At 40.8% G+C, this 27,081-nt stretch overlaps 1 non-coding gene and 1 pseudogene across 1 annotated transcript; one reads left to right on the top strand and one right to left on the bottom strand.

Annotated features, from left to right (window-relative positions):
* The first annotated feature begins 7,325 nt into the window (after positions 1–7,325).
* On the top strand, positions 7,326–7,502 carry LOC140308059 (U2 spliceosomal RNA; annotated as a pseudogene).
* Positions 7,503–18,194: 10,692 nt separating this feature from the next.
* Positions 18,195–18,385, bottom strand: LOC140307990 (U2 spliceosomal RNA). Its single transcript, XR_011916005.1, has one exon. It is a non-coding gene; the product is annotated as a U2 spliceosomal RNA (small nuclear RNA).
* Between the last annotated feature and the right edge of the window lie 8,696 nt (positions 18,386–27,081).

The following is a 27,081-nucleotide window of genomic DNA, read 5'->3' on the forward strand; positions in this document are numbered from 1 at the left end:
CAAGCAACAACTTTGCACTCCAGCTTCGAACATTGGCACAGTCGCAACAAGTAAGGCGACTCTACTCAGAGAAGTCACTCTGCACAGTAACAAGATTTCTTTTGCACAGACAGAAAGGGCTTCATCCGCAAAGGTAAAGCCTGCCAAAAATAGAAACAACTCATTAGTGCTGCTCAACGTTGTACTTTGCAGTAAAACAAAGAGCAAATCTAAAGATTCAGGAATCCGAGAATAAGCTTACTTCCATGAGTTCTTCACGATTTCGGATTTTGCTATAAAATGAATTCCTTCACTCAAACTAAATTAAAACTGCTAAACCGCTAATCTGTTACATGCAAGGCAGATGTCAAATTCACCGAAATAGGATCTAAGGGTATTTGGCCAATCGAGCTGTAGCAGCTTCGGTAAAAGAGTATAAGTTGAAGAGTTTGTGAATAAAGGTGTGCGCACACATAGTGAGTTGTAGGAAAATAGGCAGGGAGCAATGCCGGCTGGGGTATAGGTTCTTGTATGTTGTCTGACTGTTTGATTTGAATGTGTTGTGTAAGTGTCCTGTTGAATGTTACATGTTTGGGCTTTGACACGCTTCACTGTGGTTGTTAACTGTGTGGTGTGTCCTGAAATGTTATATGTTTGGGCTGTGTGACATGCTTAATGCTTTTCAGTAGCAACCCACTTATTGATATATAGCAACTGACAACATAAGAAGTCCGGACATACTTTGATAGTAGTTGTAGAAGTATCCTTATTGATAATAGATAAACTAATTCATAGTGATAGAACAGTAGATGAACAGGTGCCTGCACATGTCTCATGAAAATAAAATGGGTGTATGATTGCTGACGGCAGAGCAATACTGCCAAACTTATGAGTTCTTGTGGCAAACTTGATTCAGTGTCTTGACGTGTATACGCTGTTTCGCTGACTTGTCACAAGAAACAAAGTGTGTTTGATAAGATCCGACCATTTTATTACGGGAGGATCAGTATGTATGGATTCTGATGTGACTGATAAACTCATTCGTATCTTAAGCATAATCTACTACGTGAGACAACGCCCTGGCACACAATCAAAAAAAAAAAAAAGAGAGAGCGGTTTTGTGTCCCCACAGTCCATAATGTAGAAAAGAGAGAAAAAAAGCCTTTCTGATTTGTTGTGTGTGCTCACAGTGCAGAGTGTAGAGAAAAGAGAGAAAAGAAAGCCGTTTTGGTGTCACGGGTGTTGTGACTTACACACACACATTTCTGAATTGAGAAAGGAAATTATTTTAGAGGAAGCACTAGAGTTTAGATCCCACATTTGTTGATAGGCATTCATTTAATTTTTCTTTTAATCAGTTTTAAAGTGAATACTAACTGAGAAATGAAAAAGGTGAAGAGTTTAGAAGCTTGGTTCAAGAGCAAAACTTGGTTTATGATCAGCTGAGTCTCTAAACAGAACAGCAAAGGGCTTCATCGAACATTTAAAAAAGATTCAGATTGTTAGAATATCCAGAATTTATAGGAATGGTGGTGATTACTCTTATTTTCTAGAATGGAAATAACTGCACCATGTCTGTTTTATGAATTTAAGGGGCTAAAAAGTTTTGTTCTCGTTTTTCTATGATTAACCGAATGTATGTGAGAGTCCAAACAGACAGAAGGGTTACGGCCGAGCGCTGGACCTTCCAAAAAAGATGAGACAGGCTGGACCCGTGCCATACTAGTTAAGGCCTGCCTGTGGATAACAGGTTCTTTAAACTCTCACACACACAAACTCACACACGTTCGCACACATACACCCATACACACACACACACATTCTTGAACTTGCTGCAAGATTAAACCTTTGCATTAACTGACTCCAGCAACTCTGAGTCTCATTGAGAGACTTTTCTCAACAATTGGGTCCTCAAACCAGATCTCAACGTTTTTTCCGCTGTCCAGGGTCGGAGCTGAAACCGTGCACGGGGGAGTCCAGTACTCCTAATGAAAGACCCCCTGCTGAATTGCGGTAATTAGGGGCCAGTGTCCACTGAAAGGGGGAAAAAGGGACGAGATCGTACTTTTGAATCAATGGCCAGAAGCCATTGGCAGTGCAGGCATCAACAATAATGGTGTTATTTCACCCATTAACACTTAAGGTACCTCATGCAGTGGCTGTGATATGGTTACTTAACAAAATATCTTTACCAGACATCTCTCCTACATAACAGTTCTTCTTTCACAGCCACACCTTGTTGTCGAGAGATGTGCTACACTTAATCCATCCACACTGCTACCTACCCCACAGATGGAAAGCCAGAAATAACCATCAGTGTTTTACCCAGGCCAGACTTAACTGATATACGTTATGAAAATGCAGAAATAACTATATTTATTCAACAGATCAAGGAAAAAAACCCTGATGGCACAAATGCTACAGGATTTGCAGTAGTAACAGAAACTGAAGTTTTCTTAAAACAACCACTACCAAAAAATTACTCTGTTCAAGCAGTCGAATTGGTAGCTTTAACTGAAGCTTGTAAATTAAATAACAAAAAGGTTGTTAACGTTTACACTGACAGTCAGTATGCCTTCTCAACTGTACATGTGTTAACACAGCATTGGAAAAACAGGTATGTTGACATCCACAGCTAAATGTATAAACTACAAATATTTTAGCATTATTAGATGTTATTCAATTGCCATCTACAATAGACTCGTATGAATGACCGGAAGGAAAACCATACTGCCAAAGAATTTGTTTAAATATGCTGCAGTATTGAGCCACGGACCATGTCATGTCTCAACAGGAGGGATGGAAGCAATAATGAACCAGGTTTTTACAGCATATGGTTTTACTAATTATTAAAAACATTTTTTTAGAATAAATAAATGAATAAAGTTTTGTCTAGCAGGTCAAATATGTGCAAAATACATTCCACAGGGCAATCTAAGACCAAAACGAAGATAATTCCCTAAGCCAGTGTATCTTTTTCAACATATTTGTTTGGATTTCATTATTTCATTATTTTGTAGATTTCATTGAACTAAATTAATGTTAAGGGAAACGATTCTGCTCAGTGACAACAGAGGTTTTTACCAAATGGTCTGAAATATTTCCATGTGCACAAGCAGATGCACTCTCAGTAGCAAAATCACGCGTAAAATAACTCATTTCTAGATTTGAAATTCCTGAAAAGATCTTCAGTGATAATTTGACACACTTTGTAAACAATGTCATCTCACTGATGGCAAAGAACTTAAAATAGACCTTAGAAACCACTGTGATATAGAAGGTTTCGCTAACACATTGGAATTGTTTTACTATTTACATATGCATGTGCAGTGAAGAATTGCTTGCTGCTGATAAATGCAAAGAAGAACAGCTTACACATAAATGCTCACATATAGGCTGCTGAATGCAATGAAGACCTGCTTATCCAGTAAAGTTCAATGTCAATGTGTAATATTCAATTAGGATTTGCAAAACAGTGAAGTTAAACAATGAATGGGTCCATAGTCGGTATGAGAAGACTACAGGAATATTTACCTGGGTGTACGTTCAAACAGAGATGAGAAAATTGCAATAAATTATTGTTTGTTTGTTTGTTAGTATGTATATGAATGTTATGTGTATAAACTGTGTTGAGTTGTAGTTACTCAGTAGTGTCTCAGTGAAACAACCGACGGGGGAAGCCTTGCGGTGACAACAAAAGCAGTGTTTTACTGATCAGTCAAGTTGCTCCAGTGTACTCCATACAAACTGGTTGGCTACTGAAGGGATAGAAAATGGGGAATACTTGTTTTAAAGCAAACAAGGAATTAGATGGGAAAAATACATGTTTTAACGGGACCCAGACAATATTAAATACTCAGACAGATGGGAGAAGAAGTGTAGTTTTGTAGGAAATCACAAAATTATTACATAAAATGAGTGAAATCAATTGAAGAATGCCTTTCTGAAGAGCTGTTTACCACAGATGAGCAGCTTTGCGACCAAGCACATTGTAGATCGCTTTACTGCCAAAATGATCTAGTTTAATGGATTGGTTTAGACATTTATAACAGCATTTTAAGAACAAAGAGAGAAACAAAAAGGGACAACGCTTCATGGTGGAAGGTGATGTATAAATAACTGTGTATATGATGAAGGAGAGACCATTTGAGCAGCACAGCCATTTCGCAGCACAGGAACAGCAGTCCAAGTTAAAGGATCTCCCATGTGGTATCACCTGTCACACTGTGTCAAGGCATCAAAAGAAGAAAAAATCACCAAACTCAAGGACAAAGACACGAAGACTCCGGTGAACGAAGAGAGAGGACTTACAAACCAGAAATACAAAAGGATGCTCGATATCAAGATCCAGAAGAAGAGGCTAACAATGCCACGAACACTTACGATGCTGGGAATGATGCCAGCAATGAACAGAGAAGAAGATTCAGTGTCATCAATCTGCAACACGTGCCTCTAATGAGGGGGTGAATATAGAATCCTCAACGATTACAACGTCTCTGGGAACTGTGACAACAACAAGGTTTAAACCATTTTGATATATATTGTAACCTATTGGCTAAGGAATAGTGCTGAAAATGAGGTAAATCTAATCCACCACTGTCCTTGGTCTTCTGTAGGGTTTTTAAACTAAAACGTGGTGGTTTGTTTTTCCACAGAAATTTGGAGATGCATGAATCTAGTGACTTAAACCAAGTAGCAGATGGTTTTATGGGGATCATTGAGAACAAATAGTTAACTTTTGGTAGTATCATCATTTTAATGGTTGTAACTCTCCCCAGACTGCAAGAAAGCTGGAGAGACAGTGGCGTTCCTCTAATTTAGAAGAGTCTCAATTAGTCTGGAAAGATAGTTTAATAACGTATAAGAAAGCACTTCGTAAAGCTAGAACTGCGTATTATTCATTATTGATAGAAGAGAATAAGAATAATCCCAGGTTTCTTTTCAGCACTGTTGCCAGGCTGACAAAGAGTCCGAGCTCTGTTGAGCCATGTATTCCTTTAACTCTCAGCAGTGATGATTTCATGAGATTCTTCATCAATAAAATTGTTTCTATCAGAGAGAAGATTAATGGAATCCTTCCCATTATTATCACTGATGTATCATCAAGTAGAGCAGCTTTAGAAGTATCTTTCGAACCTGAATTGTATTTAGACAGCTTCTGTCCAGTTGATCTTTCTGAGCTAACAACAGCAATAGTCTCTTCTAAACCATCAACTTGTATGTTAGACCCAATCCCAACCAGACTGTTCAAGGAGGTTTTCCCCTTAATTGACACTTCCATATTGGATTTGATCAATCGGTCTTTGTTGACAGGATATGTACCTCAGACTTTTAAGGTTGCTGTAATTAAACCTTTACTTAAAAAACCTACTCTTGATTCAGAAGTGTTGGCTAATTATCGACCTATATCCAATCTCCCTTTTTTGTCCAAAGTTCTTGAAAAAATAGTTGCAGTTCAACTTTGTGATCATTTACATAGAAATAATCTGTTTGAAGAGTTTCAGTCAGGATTCAGAGTGCATCATAGCACAGAAACAGCACTGGTGAAAGTTACCAATGATCTCCTGTTAGCCTCTGATAGCGGACTTGTTTCTGTGCTTGTCCTGTTGGATCTCAGTGCTGCATTTGATACGATCGATCACAGCATTCTGTTACAGAGACTTGAACATGTTATTGGGATTAAAGGAACTGCATTAGGCTGGTTTAAGTCATATTTATCTGATAGATTCCAGTTTGTTCTTGTAAATGAAGAATCTTCCTCACACGTTGGAGTAAGTCATGGAGTTCCTCAGGGTTCTGTGCTTGGACCGATTCTTTTTACTTTATACATGCTTCCATTAGGTAACATTATCAGACAGCATGGCATAAATTTCCATTGTTATGCTGATGATACTCAGCTGTACTTATCTATGAAACCAGATGAAACCTACAGGTTGGTCAGGCTACAAGCCTGTCTTAAAGACATAAAGACCTGGATGACTCAGAACTGTCTGCTTTTAAATTCAGACAAAACTGAAGTTGTTCTCTTTGGACCTGAGCGCTTCAGGGAGAAATTGTCTAGTTATATAGTTACTCTAGATGGTATTTCCTTGGCTTCTAGTTCTACAGTGAGGAACCTTGGAGTTATTTTTGACCAGAATTTATCATTTGACGCACATATAAAACTGGTTTCTAGGACTGCCTTCTTTCACCTTCGTAATATTGCTAAAATCAGGAACATCCTGTCTCAGGGTGATGCAGAGAAACTAGTTCATGCATTTGTTACTTCAAGATTGGACTACTGTAATTCCTTATTATTGGGCTGTCCCACATATTCTCTGAAAAGCCTCCAGCTGATCCAAAATGCTGCAGCCAGAGTTCTGATGAGAACTAACAGGAGAGATCATGTTTCTCCAGTTTTAGCTTCTCTTCATTGGCTCCCTGTTAAATTCAGAATAGAATTTATGATTCTTCTTCTGACATATAAAGTTCTTAATGACCGAGCTCCATCATATCTTAAAGATTTAAATGTAAGATATTTTCCTAACAGAGCACTTCGCTCCCAAACTGCAGGTTTACTTGTTGTTCCCAGAGTTTCTAAAAGTAGAATGGGAGGTAGAGCCTTCAGTTATCAGGCCCCTCTCTTGTGGAATAAGCTGCCAGTAAATGTCCGGGAAGCAGACACCCTTTCCACTTTTAAGATTAGGCTTAAAACTTTTCTTTTCGATAAAGCTTACAGTTAGGGATGGCTCAGGTAATCCTGAAACATCCCATAGTTAAGCTGCTATAGGCTTAGACTGCTGGGGGACCTCATCTGTCACACCTTTCCTCACTTTGCTCTCTTTTTCCCCCTGTTTAATTTCAAAATTGATTTTATGTACATGTGACATTATTGTGGTTATTAACCTATGTTTCCCTGTTCCAACAGATATCCTTTGAATGGCGTTATGGTGTTTTTCCCCCCTCTTTTCCCTCTTTTCTGTCTTCTCAAACCCCAGCTGGTCGAGGCGGATGGCCACCCTTCCTGAGTCTGGTTCTGCCAGAGGTTTCTTCCTGTTAAAAGGGAGTCGTTCCTTTCCACAGTTGCCACAGGCACGCTCAGGACGGGAGATTGGACTGAAGACACATTTCGGTGCAATCTGTTGGTTTCCTTAGCTAGGATATTAATTTTTTGAATTAGCTCTATATGAATTAATTGGATTATGATTACAATGAATTGAATTCCAATTGGCTTGAATTGGACTATATTACTTAAGTGCCTTGAGATGACAATTGTTGTAATCTGGCGCTATATAAATAAAATTGAATTGAATTGAATTGAATAAGTGATATAGGTAAGGACTTCCAACGAGAGAGATCGTCCTCTACTCTCTTTACTAATTGCACATAATCCATCTGTACTTATCAGTTTAATATGTGATATGTCTATGCAAGGACTACATATTAAATGGATTTTTATCAATAGGAGTTGAAAAAGGAGCTTGCTCCGTTCACTCCAAGCATCGACCCGGTACTGCAGTGCCGCTGGGAACGGTGCGCTCTCCTCTGCTCTTGTGAAAAAGCTAACAGCGGTGCAGGATGGAAGTTTCTTTTAGTCTGCTGAGAAAAGAGAGTGAATGCGAAGTAGACTTTAACACGGCTCTGGGAGCGAGCCGAGTGCGGGCTAACCAGGAGAAATGCTTGAAAGAAACGCGACACCGAATGAGCGGTCAGAACAAAGCCTCAATACGGTGTTCCTGTGGTGTTTTTATAAAATGCGGTGAAAATAAAGGTGTGAATGCCCCATAGAAAACTAAAAGGTGGAGCGGAAGTGTTCGGCTGCAAGAAGGTGTGAATGTCCGACTATATTTGGTGAAAAGCAGGTGAAGCAAGGTCTGAATGCCCAACCTTACATCATCAAAAGCGAGATCAGAGGTTTTTGGCTGCAAGAAGGCCATAGTTTGCCAAAAGCGGGTAAGGTGCGAATGACCGACTAAATATCAACAAAAGTGGGGGCGGAGGTCTTCGGATGCAAGTGGGTGTGAATATCCCACCATACAAGTATGGTGGAGAGGAAGCTGTGAATGGCCGACCATAGTTTGCAAAAAGCGGGTGAGAAAAGGTGCGAATGTCCAACCATACATGATCGAAACAGGGTGTTTGGCTGCGACAAGGTGTGAATGTCCACCCTTAATTAATGAAAAGCGGGCAACAAGTAGGTTCGAATGCCATACCATACATCATCAAAAGCAGGAGTGGATGTGTTCGGCTACAAGAAGGTTTGAATGTCCGAGCATAGTTTGTAAAAAGCGGGTAAGAAAAGGTTCGAATGCCCGAACATACACCATCAAAAGAGGGAGCGGAGGTGTTCCGCTGTAAGACGGTGTGAATGTCCGACCATAGTTGGTAAAAAGTGGGTATGAAAAGGTGCGAATGCCCAAATTCGGCTGCAAAAAACTGTGTTCGGCTGCAAAAAGGTGTGAATGTTTGACTAAAGTTTGTAAAAAGCGGGTAAGACAAGGTGCGAATGCCTGACAATGTATGATCAAAAGCGGGAGCGGAGGTGTTCAGCTGCAAGAAGGTCTAAATGTCCATAATTAATTGCTAGAAAACATGAAAGAAAATTTTCGAAAATCAATCCGCACATGATCATAAGTGGGAGAGGAGGTGTTCAGCTGCAAGAAGGTGTGAATATCCTACCATAATTGCTGAAAAATGTGTTAGAAACGGTAAGAATCCCGGACCATACCTCATCAAAAGCTAGAGAGGTGGTGTTCGGCTACAAGTAGGTGTGAATGTCTGACTAAAGTTCAAATATATTAACAAAAGCGGGAGGAGAGGTCTTCGGATGAGTGGTTGAGAATTTCCAACCATAATCTATAAAATGCGGTGAAAAAAAAGGTGTGATAGAAACCTAAAAGGTGGAGCGGAAGTGTTCGGCTGCAAGAAGGTGTGAATGTCCATCTATAGTTGGTGAAAAGCAGGAAAAGCAAGGTCTGAATGCCCAATCTTACATCATCAAAAGCGAGATCAGAGGTGTTTGGCGGCAAGAAAACAGGTAAGGTGTGAATGACCGACTAAATATCAACAAAAGTGGGGGCGGAGATCTTCGGATGCAAGTGGGTGTGAATATCCCACCATACAAGTATGGTGGAGAGGAAGCTGTGAATGGCCGACCATAGTTTGCAAAAAGCGGGTGAGAAAAGGTGCGAATGTCCAACCATACATGATCAAAAGAGGGAGCGGAGGTGTTTGGCTGTGACAAGGTGTGAATGTCCACCCATAATTAATGAAAAGCGGGCAACAAGTAGGTTCGAATGCCCAACCATACATCAACAAAAGCAGGAGTGGATGTGTTTGGATACAAGAAGGTTTGAATGTCCGAGCATAGTTTGTAAAAAGCGGGTAAGAAAAGGTGCGAATGCCCGACAAAGTATGATCAAAAGAGGGAGTGGAGGTTTTCGGCTACAAGGTTTGAATGTACGACCATAGTTTGTAAAAAGCGGGTAAGTAAAGGTGCGAATGCCCGAACATACACCATCAAAAGAGGGAGCGGAGGTGTTTCACTGCAAGAAGGTGTGAATGTCCGAGCATAGTTTGTAAAAAGTGGGTAAGAAAAGGTTCGAATGCCAGAACATACACCATCAAAAGAGGGAGCGGAGGTGTTCCGCTGTAAGAAGGTGTGAATGTCCGACCATAGTTGGTAAAAAGCGGGTAAGAAAAGGCTAAAATACCCAACTCTACACAATCAATAGCGGGAGCGGAGTTGTTCGGCTAAAAGAAGGTATGAAAGTCCGACCATGGTTTGTAAAAAGCGGGTAAGAAAAGGTTCGAATGCCAAAATATACACCATCAAAAGCGGAAGCCGAGGTGTTCGGCTGCAAGTAGGTCTGAATGTCCAAGTAGGTGTGAATGTCAGATCATAATTTGTAAAAAGCTGATGAGAAAGGTGTGAATGACCAACAATAATTGCTGAAAAATGTGTTAGAAAAGGTAAGAATGCCGGACCATTCATCATCAAAAGCGGGAGAAGAGGTGTTCGGCTGCAAGAAGCTGTGAATGTCCAGCCATAATAACTCAAAAACGGGTAAGAAAAGGTAGTATTGCCAGACCATAAATGATCAAAACAGGGAGCGGAGGTGTTCCGCTGTAAGAAGGTGTGAATGTCCCACCATAATTGGTAAAAAGCGGGTAAGAAAAGGTTAAAATACCCGACTGTACACAATCAATAGCGGGAGCGGAGTTGTTTGGCTACTAAAAGGTGTGAAAGTCCGACCATGGTTTGTAAAAAGCGGGTAAGAAAAGTTGCGAATGCCGGACAATGTATGATCAAAAGAGGGAACGGAGGTTTTCGGCTGCAAGGTCTGAATTTCCAACCATAATTTGTAAAAACCGGGGAAGAAAAGGCTCGGAAGCCCGACTATACACCATCAAAAGCGGGAGCGGAGGTGTTCAGCTGCAAGAAGGTCTGAATGTCCATCAATAATTGCTAGAAAACATGAAAAAAAATGTTCGAATATCCAACCGCACATGATCATAAGTGGGAAAGGAGGTGTTCAGCTGCAAGAAGGTGTGAATGTCCACCCATAATTCCTCAAAAATGGGTAAAAAAAAAGGTGCGAATGCCCAACCATACATCATCAAAAGCAGGACTGGATGTGTTCGGCTACAAGAAGGTTTGAATGTCCGAGCATAGTTTGTAAAAAGCGGGTAAGAAAAGGTTTGAATGCCCGAACCTACACCATCAAAAGAGGGAGCGGAGGTGTTCCGCCATAAGAAGGTGTGAATGTCCGACCGTAGTTGGTAAAAAGCGGGTAAGAAAAGGTTAAAATACCCGACTGTACACAATCAATAGCGGGAAGGGATGTGTTCGGCTACAAGAAAGTGTGAAAGTCCAACCATGTTTTGTAAAAAGTGGTTAAGAAAAGGTGCGAATGCCCGACAATGTATGATCAAAAGAGGGAGCGGAGGTTTTCGGCTGCAAGAAGGTCTGAATGTCCAACCATAATTTGTAAAAACCGGGGAAGAAAAGGCTCGAAAGCCCGACTATACATCATCAAAAGCGGGAGCGGAGGTGTTCAGCTGCAAGAAGGTCTCAATGTCCATCAATAATTGCTAGAAAACATGAAAGAAAATTTTCGAATATCAAACTGCACATGATCATATGCGGGAGAGGAGGTGTTCAGCTGCAAGATGGTGTGAATGTCCACCCATAATTCCTGAAAAATGGGTAAAAAAAAGGTGCGAATGCCCAACCATACAACATCAAAAGCAGGTGTGAATGTCAGATCATAATTTGCAAAAACCTGATGAGAAATGGTGAGAATGCCCGACTATACACCATCAAATGCGGGAGCGGAGGTGTTCGGCTGTGAGTAGGTGTGAATGTCCGACCATACTTGCTGAAAAATATGACAAAGCAGTTTTCATTTGGTTTGAGTGAAGGAATTCATTTTCTATCAAAATCCGAAATTGTGTAGAACTCGTGGAAATAAGTTTATTCTCGGATTCCTAAAGGTTTAGTGTTGTTCTTTGGTATACTGCAAAGTAATACTTTCTATTTTGTTGAAACCGATTCAGACATGGATAAATATGAAGGACAAAGCAGTTTTAACTTGGTTTGAGTGAAGGAATTCATTTTATATCAAAATCCAAAATTGTGTAGAACTGGTGAAAAGAAGCTTATTCTCGGATTGCTAAAGGTTTAGTGTTGTTCTTTGGTATACTGCAAAGTAATACTTTCTATTTTGTTGAAACCCATTCAGACATGGATAAATATGAAGGACAAAGCAGTTTTAACTTGGTTTGAGTGAAGGAATCCATTTTATATCAAAATCCAAAATTGTGTAGAACTGGTGAAAAGAAGCTTATTCTCGGATTCCTAAAGGTTTAGTGTTGTTCGTTGGTATACTGCAAAGTAATACTTTCTTTTTTGTTGAAACCTATTCAGACATGGATAAATATTAAGGACAAAGCAGTTTTAACTTGGTTTGAGTGAAGGAATTCATTTTATATCAAAATCCGAAATTGTGTAGAACTGGTGATAAGAAGCTTATTTTCGGATTTCTAAAGGTTTAGTGTTGTTCTTTGGTATACTGCAAAGTAATACTTTCTTTTTTGTTGAAACCTATTCAGACATGGATAAATATGAAGGACAAAAGCAGTTTTAACTTGGTTTGAGTGAACGAATTCATTTTATATCAAAATCCGAAATTGTGTAGAACTCGTCAATCGACGCTTATTCTCGGATTCCTGAAAAGGTTTAGAGTTGTTCTTTCCTATCCTGCAAAGTACAACGTTCTTTTTTGTTTAAAGCTATTTAGACATGAATAAATATGAAGGACAAAGCAGTTTTAACTTGGTTTGAGTGAAGGCATTCATTTTATATCAAAATCCGAAATTGTGTAGAACTCGTGAAAAGAAGATTATTCTCGGATTCCTAAAGGTTTAGTGTTGTTCTTTCCTATCCTGCAAAGTACAACGTTCTTTTTTGTTTAAAGCTATTATGACATGGATAAATATGAAGGACAAAGCAGTTTTAACTTAATCGGTTTCAACAAAATAGAAAGTATTACTTTGCAGTATACCAAAGAACAACACTAAACCTTTAGGAATCCGAGAATAAACTTATTTCCACGAGTTCTACACAATTTCGGATTTTGATATAAAATGAATTCCTTCACTCAAACCAAGTTAAAACTGCTTTTTCCTTGATATTTATCCATGTCTGAATCGGTTTCAACAAAATAAAAAGTATTACTTTGCAGTATACCAAAGAACAACACTAAACCTTTAAGAATCCGAGAATAAACTTATTTCCACGAGTTCTACACAATTTCGGATTTCTATATAAAATGAAATCCTTCACTCAAACCAAGTGAAAACTGCTTTGTCATATTTTTCAGCAAGTATGGTCGGACATTCACACCTACTCACAGCCGAACACCTCCGCTCCCGCATTTGATGGTGTATAGTCGGGCATTCTCACCATTTCTCATCAGGTTTTTGCAAATTATGATCTGATATTCACACCTGCTTTTGATGATGTATGGTTGGGCATTCGCACCTTTTTTTACCCATTTTTCAGGAATCATGGGTGGACATTCACACCTTCTTGCAGCTGAACACCTCCTCTCCCGCATATGATCATGTGCGGTTTGATATTCGAAAATTTTCTTTCATGTTTTTTAGCAATTATTGATGGACATTGAGACCTTCTTGCAGCTGAACCCCTCTGCTCCCGCTTTTGATGGTGTATAGTCGGGCTTTCGAGCCTTTTCTTCCCCGGTTTTTACAAATTATGGTTGGACATTCAGACCTTCTTTTAGCCGAAAACCTCCGCTCCCTCTTTTGATCATACATTGTCGGGCATTCGCACCTTTTCTTACCCGCTATTTACAAAACATGGTCGGACTTTCACACCTTCTTGTAGCCGAACACATTCGCTCCCGCTATTGATTGTGTACAGTCGGGTATTTTAACCTTTTCTTACCCACTTTTTAGCAACTACGGTCGGACATTCACACCTTCTTATGGCGGAACACCTCCGCTCCCTCTTTTGATTGTGTATGTTCGGGCATTCAAACCTTTTCTTACCCGCCTTTTACAAACTATGGTCGGACATTCAAACCTTCTTGTGGCCGAACACATCCACTTCTGCTTGTGATGATGTATAGTTGGGCATTCACACCTTTTCTTACCTATTTCTCAGTAATTATTGGTGGACATTCAGACCTTCTTGCAGCTGAACACCTCTGCTCCCGCTTTTGATGGTGTATAGTCGGGCTTTCGAGGCTTTTCTTCAACGGTGTTTACAAATTATGGTTGGAAATTCAGACCTTGCAGCCGAACACCTCCGCTCCCTCTTTTGATCATACATTGTCGGGCATTCGCACCTTGTCTTACCCGCGTTTTACAAACCATGGTCGGACTTTCACACCTTCTTGTAGCCGAACAACTCCGCTCCCGCTATTGATTGTGTACAGTCGGGTATTTTAACCTTTTCTTACCCGCTTTTTACCAATTATGGTCGGACATTCACAACGTCTTACAGCGGAACACCTCCGCTCCCAAATTTGATGGTGTATGTTCGAGCATTCGAACTTTTTCTTACCCACTTTTTACAAGCTATGGTCGGACATTCAAACCTTCTTGTAGCAGAACACATCCACTTCTTCTTTTGATGATGTATGGTTGGGCATTCGCACCTTTTCTTACCCATTTTTCAGGAATTATGGGTGGAAATTCACACCTACTTGCAGTCGAACAGCTCTGCTCCCACTTTTGATTATGTTTGGTTGGATATTCGAACCTTTTCTTAACTGCTTTTTACAAACTTTGGTCGGATGTTCACACCTTCTTGCAGCCAAACACCTCCGCTTCCGCTTATGATGGTATATATTCGGGCATTCGAACCTTTTCTTACCCGCTTTATACCAACTATGGTCGGACATTCGCACCATCTTACAGCGGAACACCTCTGCTCCCTCTTTTGATCATACATTGTCGGGCATTCGCACCTTTTCTTACCCGCTTTTTACAAACTATGCTCGGACATTCAAACCTTCTTGTAGCCAAACACATCCACTCCTGCTTTTGTTGATGTATGGTTGGGCATTCGAACCTACTTGTTGCCCGCTTTTCATTAATTATGGTTGGACATTCACACCTACTTGCAGCCGAACACCTCGGCTTCCGCTTTTGATGGTGTGTATTTTTGCATTCGAACCTTTTCTTACCCGCTTTTTACAAACCATGGTCGGACTTTCACACCTTCTTTTAGCCGAACAACTCCGCTCCCGCTATTGATTGTGTAGAGTCGGGTATTTTAACCTTTTCTTACCCGCTTTTTACCAACTATGGTCGGACATTCACACCTTCTTACAGCGGAAAACCTCCGCTCCCTCTTTTGATGGTGTATGTTCTGGCATTCGAACCTTTTCTTACCCGCCTTTTACAAACTATGCTCGGACATTCACACCTTCTTGCAGCGAAACACCTCCGCTCCCTCTTTTGATTGTGTATGTTCGGGCATTCAAACCTTTTCTTACCCGCCTTTTACAAACTATGGTCGGACATTCAAACCTTCTTGTGGCCGAACACATCCACTTCTGCTTGTGATGATGTATAGTTGGGCATTCACACCTTTTCTTACCCATTTCTCAGTAATTATTGGTGGACATTCAGACCTTCTTGCAGCTGAACACCTCTGCTCCCGCTTTTGATGGTGTATAGTCGGGCTTTCGAGGCTTTTCTTCAACGGTGTTTACAAATTATGGTTGGAAATTCAGACCTTGCAGCCGAACACCTCCGCTCCCTCTTTTGATCATACATTGTCGGGCATTCGCACCTTGTCTTACCCGCGTTTTACAAACCATGGTCGGACTTTCACACCTTCTTGTAGCCGAACAACTCCGCTCCCGCTATTGATTGTGTACAGTCGGGTATTTTAACCTTTTCTTACCCGCTTTTTACCAATTATGGTCGGACATTCACACCGTCTTACAGCGGAACACCTCCGCTCCCAAATTTGATGGTGTATGTTCGAGCACTCGAACTTTTTCTTACCCACTTTTTACAAGCTATGGTCGGACATTCAAACCTTCTTGTAGCAGAACACATCCACTTCTTCTTTTGATGATGTATGGTTGGGCATTCGCACCTTTTCTTACCCATTTTTCAGGAATTATGGGTGGAAATTCACACCTACTTGCAGTCGAACAGCTCTGCTCCCACTTTTGATTATGTTTGGTTGGATATTCAAACCTTTTCTTAACTGCTTTTTACAAACTTTGGTCGGACGTTCACACCTTCTTGCAGCCGAACACCTCCGCTTCCGCTTATGATGGTATATATTCGGGCATTCGAACCTTTTCTTACCCGCTTTTTACCAACTATGGTCGGACATTCGCACCATCTTACAGCGGAACACCTCCGCTCCCTCTTTTGATGGTGTATTTTCGGGCATTCGCACCTTTTCTTACCCGCTTTTTACAAACTATGGTTGGACATTCAAACCTTCTTGTAGCCAAACACATCCACTCCTGCTTTTGTTGATGTATGGTTGGGCATTCGAACCTACTTGTTGCCCGCTTTTCATTAATTATGGGTGGACATTCAGACCTACTTGCAGCCGAACACCTCGGCTTCCGCTTTTGATGGTGTATATTTTTGCATTCGAACCTTTTCTTACCCGCTTTTTACAAACCATGGTCGGACTTTCACACCTTCTTTTAGCCGAACAACTCCGCTCCCGCTATTGATTGTGTAGAGTCGGGTATTTTAACCTTTTCTTACCCGCTTTTTACCAACTATGGTTGGACATTCACACCTTCTTACAGCGGAACACCTCCGCTCCCTCTTTTGATGGTGTATGTTCGGGCATTCAAACCTTTTCTTACCCGCCTTTTACAAACTATGCTCGGACATTCAAACCTTCTTGTGGCCGAACACATCCACTTCTGCTTTTGATGATGTATAGTTGGGCATTCACACCTCTTCTTACCCATTTTTCAGTAATTATTGGTGGACATTCAGACCTTCTTGCAGCTGAACACCTCTGCTCCCGCTTTTGATGGTGTATAGTCGGGCTTTCGAGGCTTTTCTTCAACGGTGTTTACAAATTATGGTTGGAAATTCAGACCTTGCAGCCGAACACCTCCGCTCCCTCTTTTGATCATACATTGTCGGACATTCGCACCTTGTCTTACCCGGGTTTTACAAACCATGGTCGGACATTCACAGCTTCCTCTCCACCATACTTGTATGGTGGGATATTCACACCCACTTGCATCCGAAGACCTCCGCCCCCACTTTTGTTGATATTTAGTCGGTCATTCACACCTTACCCGTTTTCTTGCAGCCAAACACCTCTGATCTCGCTTTTGATGATGTAAGATTGGGCATTCAGACCTTGCTTTTCCTGCTTTTCACCAACTATAGACGGACATTCACACCTTCTTGCAGCCGAACACTTCCGCTCCACCTTTTAGGTTTCTATCACACCTTTTTTTTCACCGCATTTTTTAGATTATGGTTGGAAATTCTCAACCACTCATCCGAAGACCTCTCCTCCCGCTTTTGTTAATATATTTGAACTTTAGTCAGACATTCACACCTACTTGCAGCCGAACACCACCTCTCTAGCTTTTGATGATGTATGGTCCGGCATTCTTACCGTTTCTAACACATTTTTCAGCAATTATGGTAGGACATTCACACCTTCTTGCAGCTGAACACCTCCTCTCCCACTTATGATCATGTGCAGATTGATTTTCGAAAATTTTCTTTCATGTTTTCTAGCAATTAATGATGGACATTTAGACCTTCTTGCAGCTGAACACCTCCGCTCCCGCTTTTGATCATACATTGTCAGGCATTCGAACCTTGTCTTACAAACTTTAGTCAAACATTCACACCTTTTTGCAGCCGAACACAGTTTTTTTCAGCTGAACTTGGGCATTCGAACCTTTTCATACCCACTTTTTACCAACTATGGTCGGACATTCAAACCTTCTTGTAGCCGAACACATCCACTCCTGCTTTTGTTGATGTATGGTTGGGCATTCGAACCTACTTCTTGCCCGCTTTTCATTAATTATGGGTGGACATTCACACCTTGTCGCAGCCAAACACCTCCGCTCCCTGTTTTGATCATGTATGGTTGGACATTCACACCTTTTCTCACCCGCTTTTTGCAAACTATGGTCGGCCATTCACAGCTTCCTCTCCACCATACTTCTATGGTGGGATATTCACACCCACTTGCATCCGAAGACCTCCGCCCCCACTTTTGTTGATATTTAGTCGGTCATTCGCACCTTACCCACTTTTGGCAAACTATGGCCTTCTTGCAGCCAAAAACCTCTGATCTCGCTTTTGATGATGTAAGGTTGGGCATTCAGACCTTGCTTCACCTGCTTTTCACCAAATATAGTCGGACATTCACACCTTCTTGCAGCCGAACACTTCCGCTCCACCTTTTAGTTTTCTATGGGGCATTCACACCTTTTTTTTCCACCGCATTTTATAAAAACATCACAGGAACACCGTATTGAGGCTTTGTTCTGACCGCTCATTCGGTGTCGCGTTTCTTTCAAGCAATTCGCCTGGTTAGCCCGCACTCGGCTCGCTCCCAGAGCCGTGTTAAAGTCTACTTCGCATTCACTCTCTTTTCTCAGCAGACTAAAAGAAAGTTTCATCTTGGGCTCCCTGAAACCTCCATCCTGCACCGCTGTTTGCTTTTTCACAAGAGCAGAGGAGAGCGCACCGTTCCCAGGGGCACTACAGTACCGGGTCGATGCTTGGAGTGAACGGAGCAAGCTCCTTTTTCAACTCCTATTGATACAAATCCATTTAATATGTAGTCCTCGCATAGAGGACACATCAGACATTAAACTGATAAGAACAGATACTACACTTGATCTTAGCCAAAAGGCCGAGAAGCGATAACTGTCCACTGGTTCACGTCCGAGGGCCCTTCCTGGCACAATGCGCACTTGTAGCGGTGTTCTTTTTATGGCCATAGTGTCACTTTGCACCTCGGCCCACCCGCTGCACTGAGCACTCTTCAGCCCTTTTAAATGGTATAACTTTACACTACCGCACGCTCCAGCGAGCACCATTCAAGCAACAACTTTGCACTCCAGCTTCGAACATTGGCACAGTCGCAACAAGTAAGGCGACTCTACTCAGAGAAGTCACTCTGCACAGTAACAAGATTTCTTTTGCACAGACAGAAAGGGCTTCATCCGCAAAGGTAAAGCCTGCCAAAAATAGAAACAACTCATTAGTGCTGCTCAACGTTGTACTTTGCAGTAAAAGAAAGAGCAAATCTAAAGATTCAGGAATCCGAGAATAAGCTTACTTCCATGAGTTCTTCACGATTTCGGATTTTGCTATAAAATGAATTCCTTCACTCAAACTAAATTAAAACTGCTAAACCGCTAATCTGTTACATGCAAGGCAGATGTCAAATTCACCGAAATAGGATCTAAGGGTATTTGGCCAATCGAGCTGTAGCAGCTTCGGTAAAAGAGTATAAGTTGAAGAGTTTGTGAATAAAGGTGTGCACACACATAGTGAGTTGTAGGAAAATAGGCAGGGAGCAATGCCGGCTGGGGTATAGGTTCTTGTATGTTGTCTGACTGTTTGATTTGAATGTGTTGTGTAAGTGTCCTGTTGAATGTTACATGTTTGGGCTTTGACACGCTTCACTGTGGTTGTTAACTGTGTGGTGTGTCCTGAAATGTTATATGTTTGGGCTGTGTGACATGCTTAATGCTTTTCAGTAGCAACCCACTTATTCATATATAGCAACTGACAACATAAGAAGTCCGGACATACTTTGATAGTAGTTGTAGAAGTATCCTTATTGATAATAGATAAACTAATTCATAGTGATAGAACAGTAGATGAACAGGTGCCTGCACATGTCTCATGAAAATAAAATGGGTGTATGATTGCTGACGGCAGAGCAATACTGCCAAACTTATGAGTTCTTGTGGCAAACTTGATTCAGTGTCTTGACGTGTATACGCTGTTTCGCTGACTTGTCACAAGAAACAAAGTGTGTTTGATAAGATCCGACCATTTTATTACGGGAGGATCAGTATATATGGATTCTGATGTGACTGATAAACTCATTCGTATCTTAAGCATAATCTAATACGTGAGACAACGCCCTGGCACACAATCAAAAAAAAAAAAAGAGAGAGCGGTTTTGTGTCCCCACAGTCCATAATGTAGAAAAGAGAGAAAAAAGCCTTTCTGATTTGTTGTGTGTGCTCACAGTGCAGAGTGTAGAGAAAAGAGAGAAAAGAAAGCCGTTTTGGTGTCACGGGTGTTGTGACTTACACACACACATTTCTGAATTGAGAAAGGAAATTATTTTAGAGGAAGCACTAGAGTTTAGATCCCACATTTGTTGATAGGCATTCATTTAATTTTTCTTTTAATCAGTTTTAAAGTGAATACTAACTGAGAAATGAAAAAGGTGAAGAGTTTAGAAGCTTGGTTCAAGAGCAAAACTTGGTTTATGATCAGCTGAGTCTCTAAACAGAACAGCAAAGGGCTTCATCGAACATTTAAAAAAGATTCAGATTGTTAGAATATCCAGAATTTATAGGAATGGTGGTGATTACTCTTATTTTCTACAATGGAAATAACTGCACCATGTCTGTTTTATGAATTTAAGGGGCTAAAAAGTTTTGTTCTCGTTTTTCTATGATTAACCGAATGTATGTGAGAGTCCAAACAGACAGAAGGGTTACGGCCGAGCGCTGGACCTTCCAAAAAAGATGAGACAGGCTGGACCCGTGCCATACTAGTTAAGGCCTGCCTGTGGATTACAGGTTCTTTAAACTCTCACACACACAAACTCACACACGTTCGCACACATACACCCATACACACACACATTCTTGAACTTGCTGCAAGATTAAACCTTTGCATTAACTGACTCCAGCAACTCTGAGTCTCATTGAGAGACTTTTCTCAACAATTGGGTCCTCAAACCAGATCTCAACGTTTTTTCCGCTGTCCAGGGTCGGAGCTGAAACCGTGCACGGGGGAGTCCAGTACTCCTAATGAAAGACCCCCTGCTGAATTGCGGTAATTAGGGGCCAGTGTCCACTGAAAGGGGAAAAAGGGACGAGATCGTACTTTTGAATCAATGGCCAGAAGCCATTGGCAGTGCAGGCATCAACAATAATGGTGTTATTTCACCCATTAACACTTAAGGTACCTCATGCAGTGGCTGTGATATGGTTACTTAACAAAATATCTTTACCAGACATCTCTCCTACATAACAGTTCTTCTTTCACAGCCACACCTTGTTGTCGAGAGATGTGCTACACTTAATCCATCCACACTGCTACCTACCCCACAGATGGAAAGCCTCATGATTGCATGTCAGAAATAACCATCAGTGTTTTACCCAGGCCAGACTTAACTGATATACATTATGAAAATGCAGAAATAACTATATTTATTCAACAGATCAAAGAAAAAAACCCTGATGGCACAAATGCTACAGGATTTGCAGTAGTAACAGAAACTGAAGTTTTCTTAAAACAACCACTACCAAAAAATTACTCTGTTCAAGCAGTCGAATTGGTAGCTTTAACTGAAGCTTGTAAATTAAATAACAAAAAGGTTGTTAACGTTTACACTGACAGTCAGTATGCCTTCTCAACTGTACATGTGTTAACACAGCATTGGAAAAACAGGTATGTTGACATCCACAGCTAAATGTATAAACTACAAATATTTTAGCATTATTAGATGTTATTCAATTGCCATCTACAATAGACTCGTATGAATGACCGGAAGGAAAACCATACTGCCAAAGAATTTGTTTAAATATGCTGCAGTATTGAGCCACGGACCATGTCATGTCTCAACAGGAGGGATGGAAGCAATAATGAACCAGGTTTTTACAGCATATGGTTTTACTAATTATTAAAAACATTTTTTTAGAATAAATAAATGAATAAAGTTTTGTCTAGCAGGTCAAATATGTGCAAAATACATTCCACAGGGCAATCTAAGACCAAAACGAAGATAATTCCCTAAGCCAGTGTATCTTTTTCAACATATTTGTTTGGATTTCATTATTTCATTATTTTGTAGATTTCATTGAACTAAATTAATGTTAAGGGAAACGATTCTGCTCAGTGACAACAGAGGTTTTTACCAAATGGTCTGAAATATTTCCATGTGCACAAGCAGATGCACTCTCAGTAGCAAAATCACGCGTAAAATAACTCATTTCTAGATTTGAAATTCCTGAAAAGATCTTCAGTGATAATTTGACACACTTTGTAAACAATGTCATCTCACTGATGGCAAAGAACTTAAAATAGACCTTAGAAACCACTGTGATATAGAAGGTTTCGCTAACACATTGGAATTGTTTTACTATTTACATATGCATGTGCAGTGAAGAATTGCTTGCTGCTGATAAATGCAAAGAAGAACAGCTTACACATAAATGCTCACATATAGGCTGCTGAATGCAATGAAGACCTGCTTATCCAGTAAAGTTCAATGTCAATGTGTAATATCCAATTAGGATTTGCAAAACAGTGAAGTTAAACAATGAATGGGTCCATAGTCGGTATGAGAAGACTACAGGAATATTTACCTGGGTGTACGTTCAAACAGAGATGAGAAAATTGCGATAAATTATTGTTTGTTTGTTTGTTAGTATGTATATGAATGTTATGTGTATAAACTGTGTTGAGTTGTAGTTACTCAGTAGTGTCTCAGTGAAACAACCGACGGGGGAAGCCTTGCGGTGACAACAAAAGCAGTGTTTTACTGATCAGTCAAGTTGCTCCAGTGTACTCCATACAAACTGGTTGGCTACTGAAGGGATAGAAAATGGGGAATACTTGTTTTAAAGCAAACAAGGAATTAGATGGGAAAAATACATGTTTTAACGGGACCCAGACAATATTATATAGATGTCGCCACTGAAGTAAAGAACATTTACGTGGGATGGTGTGAGGGTCCTCGTTTGGCTGACGTTCGCCGATATGCTCGCCATGCTCAGAACCAAGTTGAGACGCGTAAGACAACCAAAAGGGACAAGTGTGAAAAGGAGCTGCATGTGGCAACCATGACCATGTATTACGCAGTTGGTGTAAACAGAGGACGAGGCCGAAGTCGAAGACGTGGACGTGTGGGAGAGGAGCCACGCCAGAGCTATGATCCGAATATTTGTTTTTACTGTGGCCAGACTGGACACTGGAAGAAGGACTGTCCACAGCTAAAAAGTGATGAAATTGGGCAAAAGGCTGACTGAGGGTGGGAGGCAGGTTCTGGACGTCACGCGGCAGCGGAGCCTCCACTAATGGGTGATAGCACAAACACACTCACACATTTTTCCTGCTCTGTGTAGTGAAGCAACGCTTGCCGACTGTGATTCACGTAGTAAAGTTTTGCATGCTATTTCCGTCCTAGAGCAAAGATATTTCTCTCAGAATATAGGAACTTATGTTCATCAGTAGTGACGTCAGGGGAGTTTGATTGTCCTCCAAAGTTAAGTGGAAACCACGTTTACTGTATGTCTGCATCAGGCCAGGTTGTGAAGGAGAAAATGACAATGCCCATTGCGTGTTGTCACTCCCGATGAGCTCTCCTTCAAACACTCATTTTTGTTATCAGAGTTGTGTCCCATTAACCTGATGGGCTGTGATCTCATGTGTAAATTAGGCATTATTTTAACTTCTACACCAGAGGGTGTTAAGGTTATGTTACAGCCTGACAAAGTTTTCACAGCAGTGCAGTTTGATTCATCGGCACTTACATATGCTTATGAGTGGAAACTTCCCAGCTCTCCTTTTTCACAACAACTAGTGGAAGAAGCAAAAGCGTTAGTTTCACCCCATTCTGATTTCATGCAACCTACTGATTTGCACTGCACATCACACATTTCTTTGGGGCCTGACAATGACTATGAGAAGAAGTGAAAAAATATGTGCGCCTACTTTATTGGCTGTGTCGCTCACTCCAGAGCATTTCGATTTTTTTAATGTTTGTGGTACTCGCCCTCACATTTCCTTGGCCAAACGTACACACTGGCAGTGACAAGGTGTGGGAGAGTTTGTTGCTACATGTCAGAAAGAAATGGAGTGGACTGTTTCACCTGCTGATCCAAATTTGATGTTTTCTGAACGATTGTCAGCATACAAAAAAACATTTTTGAGTACAATGCATTGTCAAAGAACTGTGGACTTAATTCCTACCACAGAATCACATTTCGAAGCATGTTTTTTATCTGAAACAGATTTGTCTTCGATACCCATGTTGGCTGAAGTGCCCAATGATCTTTGGGCTAAGAGCAAATATGATGTGGGGTTGATAAAAGGCTGTGAACCAGTAATTGTCACCCCTAAATCAGACTTTTGTCCATGTAAAAAACAATACCCTTTTAAGCCTGAAGCAATTAAAGGGATTAAACCTGTTTTTCAATCTTTTCAGAAAACAGGCGTTATTGTTCCTTTTGAAAATTCACCTGTGCTTACTCCATTGTTTCCTGTTAAAAAGATTAAAGATGCTGGCCAGCCAGATGAATGGCGTTTTGTACAGGACCTCCAAGCGGTGAATGCTGCAGTTCAGCCACATGCTCCTACTGTGCCCAACCCACACACTATTTTGTCTCAAATTACATCAGATGCACAGTTTTTCTCAGTGGTTGACTTGTCGCCAGTGCACCCTGATAGCCCATTTTGGTTTGCTTTTTAGTTTGAAGGGAGATCTTGGACTTTTACCCGGTTATGCCAGGGGTACTGTGAAAGTCCCACTATTTACAATGCTGCCCTCAAAGCTAGTCTGGATTAACTTCAATCAACCACAGGCTCTGCTCTTTTGCAGTATGTGGATGACATCATTTTATGTAGTCCATCTAAACAACAGTGTGAAAAAGACCAAATGACTCAAATAACTTTCTTGCTTTCAAAATTTTTCCTCTAGTGACGCTGACTTAGAGAGGGATGAAGATAATCATGTTTAATTGTTCATGTTTTGATTGTTTATCATTGGACCCTTTATTACTATGATGCCTGCATTTTAAACTCACGTTGTGTGCAAATGCAGGCTGATGTTTTACAGATAAAGTTATTATTTTCCTTGTTTCTTTTGGGTTGATTAATATAATGGTATTATTATAATCAAAAGGGAGGAATGTAATGGAAAATAATTCTTATATGCATTGTATTGAGTGTTACTGTGTATAACCTGCAAATGACCGAGCTGCAAGGTACCACCCTGCCCTGTTTTCTTAAATTCCTCTTTACAATGGTGGGCTTGTTATAATGAGATAGCTGCACTTTAGGGGGGACAGGGTTAGGCTGGTATTTACGAGTGTGTCTGGGTAACCTCAACTGATGGTTGGGGAGGAAAGTTAGAAGAACAATCAATTATACCCAAAAACAGATGACGTGATGAGCGGGCAATATAACTGTGTGTTTTTGCTTCAGTGGTCAGAGCAACTCTGTATTCTGTACTGTGTTGTTCTCTCTTGCAAGATATTATTATTAAAGTCTCTTATCTCCTCACAAGAAAATAACTGACTCCCCAAATGCAAGTGTCAGGACAAATGATCAAACTTCTCCAAGCAAACCTTTAGCAGCTGCTATCAGACAAGATAGAAATATTAAAGACATCCAACCCCAAAATATTGAGCATAAAATAAGTCTTTATGCTGATGATGTATTACTTTTCCTTCAGAACTCACAGACGTCTCTCACTCACGATCACACTCATAAATAAATTCTCAGCACTTTCTGACTACTCTATCAATTGGTCTAAGACCACAGTTCTGCCCATTAACTGTAGGGTCCAGAATATACCTGCGATCACTTTACAGTCAGGAAAGATTAGATATTTAGGCATAAACATTTCCTCCAGGCTCTCAGAGCTAACAAAGCTAATTTATGTGTAATTATTAAAGACAGTAGAGGACAATCTCTCTCGTTGGAAGTCCTTACCTATATCACTTATGGGGAGAGTTACAACCATTAAAATGATGATACTACCAAAAGTTAACTATTTGTTCTCAATGATCCCCATAAAACCAACCTGCTACTTGGTTTAAGTCACTAGATTCATGCATCTCCAAATTTCCGTGGAAAAACAAACCACCACGTATTAGTTTAAAAACCCTACAGAAGACCAAGGACAGTGGTGGATTAGATTTACCTAATTTTCAGCACTATTCCTTAGCCAATAGGTTACAGTATATATCAAAATGGTTTAAACCTAGCCCAATAGATGAACATGGATAAATATAGAACAAGCATTGTGTGATAATCTGGAAATCTCTGACCTGCCACTTATTAGTCAAAACGTAAAAAATCACAAATGTTTCAAAAGCATTAACATCAGCACCTCTCTGACAGCCTGGTGGGAATTTCTTAAAATAACAAAGTCTTCACTTGTCCCGTGTAAGCTTACACCCATCTGGAACAATCCTGACATCCTGCAAAACAAAAAAAATGCTAAACTTTACTCTGTGGAAGATCAAAGGAATCAAACATCTGGAACATATAATCCAAAATGGACATTTTATTTCATTTGATGAGCTCATATCACAACATGAGATAGGCAGCAATAAATTCCTAGAATATCAACAACTTAAGTCTATAATAACAAAGAAATATATCCTCCACCAACCAGACTTACAACTCCCGATTAGGGTAGCAGAATTTCTAAGCATCTGCACCCCAAAACTACTATCAAAAATATATAAATTATTGTCTAAGATAGATGACACAATGTCTCTACCGTCCTCAAAATGGGAGGCAGATTTATCCATCAGTTCTAGTCATAGCTTCTGGCCACAAATATGTTTGAACACCTTCAGAATGACTCAAAATCCTAATTTACAGCTCATACAATACAAAATTCTTCATAGAACACACTATACAGGACAAAGGATGTTCAGGATGGGTCTAACACACTCAAACATCTGCTCACATTGCACAGATAACACACCTGATGATTATGCACACGCTTTGTGGTTTTGTGCGCCTGTCCAGAAGTTCTGGCTTGAAGTCTGTGCGGACCTATCAACATGGCTAAAGTGTAGCATTCCTGCATGCCCCACACTGTGCATACTGGGTGACTTAGACAACATCAACGTGGAATTTAGCTTAGCACACATAATCCTCACAGTGTTATGTATAGCAAAGAAAACTATTCTCATGAACTGGAAAGCGAAGAACAATCTGTGTATTAACCAGTTTAGAAATTTTCTTTTAGATTATATTAGCATGGAAACAATGTCTGCCTCCTCAAAACATCAATTGGCTGAATTTAATTCTCTCTGGTCCCCTCTGATTAGCTTGATCACATAGTGTTGGTGGTGGGTTGCTGTCCCGTCGCTCTGGGCGGTTGGGTGTGTGCTGGGGGGGGCTGTGTGGCTTCGGGCGTCTGGTGGTCTCTCGGGTCGTGGGGACCGGGTTGGTCATTGCTGGGGGGGACTGTGTGTCGGGCTTGGAGGGCAGTTTTGGGGGCTTGCGGGTGGGGCTGTCTTGCGGTGTGGGGCGGGGTCCCTTAGGGGCCTTGGGGTGGTGGCTGCTGGCTCTGTACCGGGTGACCGGGCCGCTCTGGCGTGGGTGGTGGAGCTGGGCCTGGAC

The sequence above is a fragment of the Leuresthes tenuis genome, unplaced genomic scaffold (assembly GCF_036924035.1).
Source record: "Leuresthes tenuis unplaced genomic scaffold, fLeuTen1.0.hap1 SCAF_5, whole genome shotgun sequence".
In the NCBI taxonomy this organism is placed as follows: Eukaryota; Metazoa; Chordata; class Actinopteri; order Atheriniformes; family Atherinopsidae; genus Leuresthes; species Leuresthes tenuis.